This window comes from Triticum dicoccoides, chromosome 2A (assembly GCF_002162155.2).
Source record: "Triticum dicoccoides isolate Atlit2015 ecotype Zavitan chromosome 2A, WEW_v2.0, whole genome shotgun sequence".
In the NCBI taxonomy this organism is placed as follows: Eukaryota; Viridiplantae; Streptophyta; class Magnoliopsida; order Poales; family Poaceae; genus Triticum; species Triticum dicoccoides.
The window spans coordinates 391,756,209-391,764,198 of record NC_041382.1 but is presented as its reverse complement, the minus strand read 5'-3'; positions in this window follow the sequence as shown (position 1 = coordinate 391,764,198).

Genomic DNA, 7,990 nt, shown 5'->3' with positions numbered 1-7,990 from the left:
CGCGCCGCACGTCGCCGCCGCCCGTGCCAAGCCGCCGCCCCACCGGAGCCCCTCGTCGAGGTAGCCACCGCGCCGCGCCGCCCTCGCCCGGTTCGGTTTTCTAAAAAAAACCGTTCCGATTTTTTTTTGATGTTTCGGTTTTTTTTCGAAAAACCCTAGATCGGTTTTGTTTCCGGTTTTGTTGTTTAGCGAGCGTTCGCCGGACTGTTCGTCTTAACGAACGTGATCACCGGTTATTCCCGGTTAACGAACGTCCGTTCGTTTAACCGTTCGTCGTTTTCTTTTAATCGGATTTATTTCGCGATTTTCTGATCGCGATTTCAGATTCGATCTTCGTTCTAGTTTATCTTCTCGCTCGTTTATCGGAATCAGGTGATTCAAGCGCCTGGAGTTTCATTTCGAAACCGCCGTTTTGACTAATCAACTTAAACAAAGTTTTGCTACTGTAAAATTTGACCTAGTTTCAACTTGCTAGAACCGAGTTGTTTTCTTCCGCCGTTTGTTTTCCGTTGTTTTGTTCGGTTCGTTTTCTTTTGCAACCAAGGTTCTTAAGTGAACTTTCTGGTTAGATCTTTTATTCGAGATTTACCTATGCATTAGATGAAGTACTTATTGTATGCTTGTTGTTTGTCTGCGATAGATCACCCGGAGTGCGCCGCTTGTTACTTCGAATCTCTAGGTTTCGCGGATCATCAGCAAGGCAAGTAACACTTGATCATACTTTTTTCTACTACCCAGTTTTATTGCATTAGATCAATCCTCAAACATTTCATGATTAGGATCTAATTAAATTGTGGGATGGGAAGTAGATGAGGTAGTACCTATTACCTGTTTTACTTATGAAACCTTTGGGAGTTACTTCTGCGTTTGCTTATTATGCCATGCTATGCTAGTAGACGTGGATTGGGTGAGTGATATCCATGATAGATGTGAGTTTGTAAATTAATGGTTTATCTAAGGTGGCAACTTAAATACACATCTGGGTGGATTGAGGCACCTGGGGTTTCCAGGACTTGCCTATTTTTCTTTTGGACCGCCACCCAGGCTCAAAGGGATCATAAGATAATTCATGCTAGTAACTTCCGTGTGCAGCCACAAGCCATTATGGGCTCTGGCATAGTTGAGTAAGTCGTGCGAACTCTTATAGTGGTAGACTAGCAGATGTAGGGGATGTAGGTGTACGGGTCTACCCATCGTAAGGTGCTAGCGCTTCTGAAAGACTATGTCTCGGTCATCCGTTTCTCAAACACCATGAAGTGCGAGAAACCAAACGGAGGCGATCGAGTCTTGTGGGGAAAGTGTGCAAACCTCTGTAGAGTGTACACACTAATCATGATTAGCTGTGTCCCCGGTTATGGACATCTTGAGTATCTAGTACTTGAATATCATGTGAATCTCAACATGTTACTCTAATTTAATATTGTTGGGTTTGTTAATGATTATTTTTAATTGGGATTGAGGATGCTGTCAACCATTCTCAATGTTTAACAACCACTGTGATAGTTAAATAAATTTATTCCTTTGCAGTAGGGAAAAATTGGCTTTATGCAAAAACTGTAACCATAGAGCTTTTCCACCAGCCATATATGCATATAGTGTAGGCTTATCATTCATTATTCTCTATGTGTTACATTGCCAGCATATTCCACGTGCTGACCCGTTTTCGGGCTGCAACTTTCATGTTGCAGACTTTTCAGACGACGAGTAAGGTGCTTTTAGGTCGTGGTTCTATACTCAGTGATGCCGTTGCAGTTGATGGACTCACTTATCTTCCAAGTCTTCCGCTGTTATTGTTATTAGATGGCCTTAAGCCATATTTATTGTAATAAGTCCTCTTTTGGGACATCGATGTAATAAGTGTATGATTGCTACTCTGTTATAAATCCTTCGAAATACTGTGTGGTGTCAGCATTACTGATCCAGGGATGACACAGAGACTTGACCATCTGAGGTCGGGTCACTACAGAGATGGTATCAGAGCACACGCTGACTGTAGGACACGACCACTAAGTTAAAGCCATAGCTCACTATTCTCTTCTCATTTTCTAACTCCTCATCTTTTCTACTCTTTTAGGATGACGGACGCAAAGATCAAGTACGCTCAACAAGATGAAGGCACACCTTTTGGATTCCACTTGAAGGAAGTCGCCAAGTACCTGAACATTGGACTACCAAGCTTCACCGGGACTTTCAATGCAACTCTGCCTCAAGAGGAGCGCTGGAAGATTCAAGCTCATGTTCCGGGAAGGACATTCACCCCAATCACCAAGCCCATAGATAGTGTTTTCAGTGCACCAACCTGGAGTCTGGGAAAGAGCATGGCAGCTCATATCACCATGGGACGCATTGGAGAAGTTTATCAAGAAGACCTCAAGGACACTATCTACCAGATTTGCGGATGCCGAAATGAACAATGGGAGATAGTCAGCACCAAGAAGGATAGATCCATTGCAGCTTTCATCCAGGAGTTAAACCAGCACATTCGACGCCAGGAGAACCAGATGTGCAATGATATGATAGAGTTGAAGAATGTGAAGGGAAGGATCACGAACTTGAAGGAGAGCTGAAGTCTACACGCAAGGACTACATGGACGAGATCGTAGCTGTAGTAAGGCACAATAGCGATCTTAAGCATGAGATTGAAGAACTCAAGAAGAAATTAGCACTCAAGAATGAAGACAAGTACGTCGACTGTCCGAGCAACTACATCATCATCGACGACACCGATTCGGATCCAAGTGAATCCGACTTTGAAGACGAAGCTGGAGCAGACATCATGGAGTCTTCCACCGGTTCAAATTAATAGATGACCCCCATATAATAGTAGTATTCCTTCCATGTAAACATTATAGTTCAAGCACTTTTGCGATAGTCAGACCGTTGTATGCCCTTTGTTTGAATGAATGAAGTGATTTTGTGTGCATTTGTCTCATGTGCATTTGGGTAGTGTTTTCTCTTTAGAGCTCACTCTATTCTTAATTTCTCGTATTTTCTAAACCCTTCAGATGCCTCCGAGACGCGACCCTGAGTTTGTTTTCCCGCCAGAGATCACCCAGTTGATTCAGCAGCAGAATACTTTGATTCAAACATTGGTACAGAACCAAGGCAACAACAACAACAACCCACCACCACCACCACCTGCGGATCACTTGACTCGTTTCCTTAGGCTGAATCCGCCAGTGTATTCTAGTAGCACCGAGCCGATTGTAGCAGATGATTGGCTCCGCAAGATAGGAAGGGAGTTGACCACTGCAGGATGTACAAATGGTGAGAAAGTGAAGTTTGCTGCACATCAGCTTGACGGACCCGCAGCAGCATGGCGGGAGAATTTCACAGCCACTTACCCTGTAGACACTGTCACATGGGATCAGTTTCAGCAAGCTTTCCGCACTGCCCATGTTTCAGCAGGAGCTATGGCCATGAAAAAGCGTGAGTTTCACAACTTACGCCAAGGAGGAAGGACTGTTGGCCAGTATGTGGATGATTTTAGTAAGTTAGCACGTTATGCCCCAGATGACGTTGCTACAGACGCAGCTAAGCAGGAGAAGTTTCTGGAAGGACTGAATGATGAGTTAAGCATGCATTTGATGGTAGCAAGTTTCAATAACTACCAGGAGTTGGTAGACCACGCCATCATGATTGAAGGGAAGCAGCAGCAGATTGAGAATCGCAAGAGGAAGTATGGGCAGGGGAAGTATAACTCTGGAGCCCAGCAGAAGCCCCGTTATACCCCTAAACAGGGAGTTCAGTTTCAGCATATCCATGGAGGAGGTAGTTCGCACAACCATAATGGCCACAAGAATGGTAATGGGAATGGAGGAAGCAACGACCAAAACCGGACCACCCCATCAACCCCAGCCAAGAAAGACCTGAGCCATGTCACCTGTTACAAGTGTTCCAAGACCAGACATTATGCAAATGAATGTCCCGAAGGCCAAGGTGGAAATGGGAGCTCTGGAAAGAAGCCAAACCCTTTCAACAGGGGACAGGTGAACCACATTGATGTGGAGGAGGTTGAAGATCAACCTGATGCAGTAATCGGTAAGTTTTTGGTTAAGTCATTTACTGCACTTGTTCTTTTCGATACCGGTGCATCGCATTCATACATATCAAGGGGATTTGTAGAAAAGTATAGCCTGCCCACTGAGATTCTTATAACCCCTATGCTAGTAAGCTCACCAGGAGCAGAGTACATGGCCAGACAAGGATGTTTTCAAGTGCCATTGAGTATAGGAAGGCATGTATTCCCGACGGATTTGATCATTCTGGAATCCCAAGGATTGGATGTGATTCTCGGTATGGATTGGCTGTCGATGTATGGAGGAAACATCGATTGCGCAAGTAAGACGATTTTTCTCATGATGCCAGAAGGAAAAAGGATCAAGTATGTATCACGACATGGACCAAATAGGAATCAAGTAAATTCCTTATCAGGAGTTGTGCAGGAAGAGGTACCAGTGGTGAAGGATTACCCTGATGTATTTCCTGAGGAATTGCCAGGAATGCCACCGGATAGAGACATTGAGTTTTTGATTGAGCTTTTGCCAGGTACAGGCCCAATATCGAAGCGACCATACAGGATGCCCGCTCAGGATTTGGCAGAAATCAAGAAGCAGATTAAGGAGCTATTGGATAAAGGTTATATATGCCCAAGTTCTTCGCCTTGGGGATCACTCGTACTTTTAGTAGAGAAGAAGGATGGATCGTTAAGGATGGTTGTTGATTATCGTGGATTGAATGAAGTAACAATCAAGAACAAGTACCCACTACCAATGATAAATGATCTGTTTGATCGTTTGCAAGGAGCTAAAGTGTTTTCCAAGATCGATTTGCGATCAGGGTACCATCAGTTGAAGATTCGAAAGCAGGACATACCTAAGATAGCATTCACCACAAGATATGGATTGTATGAGTATACCGTTATGTCATTTGGACTGACTAACGCACCTGCCTATTTCATGAACCTGATGAACAAAGTGTTTATGGAGTTTTTGGATAAGTTCGTCGTGGTGTTCATTGATGATATTTTGGTTTACTCGAAGAATGAAGAGGAACATAAGGAACATTTGCGATTGGTTTTGGAGAAACTAAGGGAACATCAGTTATATGCCAAGTTCAGCAAATGTGAGTTTTGGCTAAAGGAAGTTGGATTTCTTGGGCATGTTATATCTGGAGAAGGGATAGCAGTTGACCCTAAAAAGGTTGAGACTGTAACCGAATGGGAAGCACCAACGACAGTTGGAGAGATCCGGAGTTTTCTTGGACTCGCAGGATACTACCGGAGATTCATTGAGAATTTCTCAAGGATTGCAAAGCCTATGACGGAGTTGCTGAAAAAGGATACCAAGTTCATATGGACTGAGGATTGTGAGGCAAGTTTTCAGGAGTTGAAGAAAAGATTGGTTACCTCACCAGTGTTAATTTTGCCAGATCAGACCAAGGATTATGAGGTGTATTGTGACGCTTCACGTCGAGGACTTGGAGCAGTGCTTATGCAGGAAGGAAGAGTTGTTTTCGTATGCTTCATGACAACTGAAACCTCACGAATTAAATTATGCCACGCATGATTTGGAGTTAGCAGCCGTAGTGCATGCCTTGAAGACATTGAGACATTTCCTCATTGGAAATCATTGTGAGGTGTACACGGATCACAAGAGTTTGAAGTACATTTTCACGCAGAAATAGTTAAACCTTAGACAAAGGAGATGGTTGGAACTCATCAAGGATTATGATATGAGATTGCATTATCATCCCGGAAAGGCTAATGTAGTAGCTGACGCATTGAGCCGCAAGAGCCATGTCAATACGCTGATGACGGGAGAGATACCAAAGGAGTTAGCAGAAGATCTTCGTGAGCTATGTTTGGAAATAGTTCCGAGAGGCTATGTAGCAGCATTGGAGATTCAGTCTACCTTGATGGATAAAATCAGAGAAGCTCAGAAAAATGACAAAGAGATCGCAGATATAAAGAAGAAAATGAGCGAAGGAAAAGCAAAGGGATTTCGTGAGGATGAGCACGATACCCTATGGTTTGAGGACCGTGTTTATGTGCCAAATGACCCAGAGATCAGGAAGTTGATTCTGCAAGAGGCACATGATTCACCCTATTCGATTCACCCAGGAAATACCAAGATGTATTTGGATTTGAAGGAGACGTTCTGGTGGACCGGAATGAACAAGGATATTGCGGAGTATGTAGCAGTTTGTGATGTATGTTAGAGAGTGAAGGCAGAACATCAGAAGCCAGCAAGATTGTTGCAACCATTGCTGATACCCGAATGGAAGTGGGATAAACTAGGCATGGATTTCATCACGGGTTTGCCAAAGACTCGTTCAGGCTATGACTTGATTTGGGTTATAGTCGACCGCTTGATGAAGGTAGTTCATTTCATTCCAGTCAAGATTACCTATAGCAGTGCTAAGTTGGCAAAGATATACATGACCAGAATTGTGTGTTTGCACGGAGTTCCGAGGAGTATCGTATCCGATAGAGGAACCCAGTTTACCTCAAAGTTTTGGAATTAGTTGCAAGAAACATTGGGAACCAGGCTGGAATTCAGTACAGCTTTTCACCCACAGATAGATGGACAGACTGAGAGAGTCAATAAGATTTTGGAGGATATGCTGAGAGCTTGTGCACTAGATTATGGATCTAGTTGGGACAATAACTTTCCGTATGCAGAGTTTTCTTATAACAACAGTTACCAAACCAGCTTGAAGATGGCACCTTTCGAAGCTTTATACGGAAGGAGGTGCAGGACACCATTGTCATGGGACGAAGTTGGAGACCGTCAGTTGTGTGGACCAGATTTAATTAAGGAGTCTGAACAGAAATTTAAGTTGATTCGCGATAGGCTCAAGGTAGCCCAGTCCAGACAGAAGAGCTATGCAGATTCAAAACGCAAGGAGATAGAATATGAAGTTGGAGACAGAGTTTATCTTAGAGTATCCCCACTTCGAGGAGTTAAGCGTTTTGGAGTTAAAGGAAAATTAGCCCCACGTTTTGTTGGACCGTATAAGATCTTGCAACACATGGGTGAAGTCGCTTATAAGTTGGAATTACCAGAGGAACTGTCAGGAGTTCATGACGTATTCCATGTTTCTCAGCTGAAGAAATGTCACGCCGAGATGGCGGAGGTACCGCTAAGAGATACAGTGCCACTTGAAGCAATTCAGTTGAAGGATGATTTAACATATGAGGAAAAACCCATCAAGATTCTCGAACACGCCAGCAGGGTTACTCGCAGCAAGGTTATCAAGTTTTGCAAAGTTCAGTGGAACCACCACACGGAGGATGAAGCCACCTGGGAGAGAGAAGAAGATTTGCTCAAGGACAACCCTCACCTATTTTCTAGCCAACCTGAATCTCGAGGGCGAGATTCATCTTAAGGGGGGTAGGTTTGTAACATCCCAAATTTTCAATTTGGAATGTTATACATTAGATCATCATGCATTACATATTTTCTTGCATTTGTCGATCCTAGAAATTTCACGCAACTCAAGGACCCTCGGAGAGAGTTGGAGATTTCAAAATTTTCATATTTGAGTTCTCTCGAATTATGAAAAGAGGATCATTTGATTTTATTTATTTCATCTTCAAATAATTTTCCAATATCAAAAATATGAGAGGGAATAATATGACTTTCCCAAAATTTAGGAAAAATTAAGATTTAATAAATACATCAAATTTTGGATTTTCTTGGAGTTTATTTGCCTTAGGGAAAAATGCGTGTTTTCAAAAATTGCATTTAGGCCCCGAGTAAAAGTTCATTTTGTTCGACTCATTTTTAGGAGTCGGGGAAAATTTACTTTGTAATTTTTGGAGTTCGTTTAGATTTTATTTTCTTCGTTTTTCTGCGCGCGTTATTTATATAAAAAAACAAACGCAGCGCCCGACTGGGCCAAGGGCCCAGCCGAGCCGGCACAGCCGCGCCCCCCTCCCGCGCGTGCGCGCCCGTGCGCAGCAGCGCCGCCGCCGCCGACCGAATCC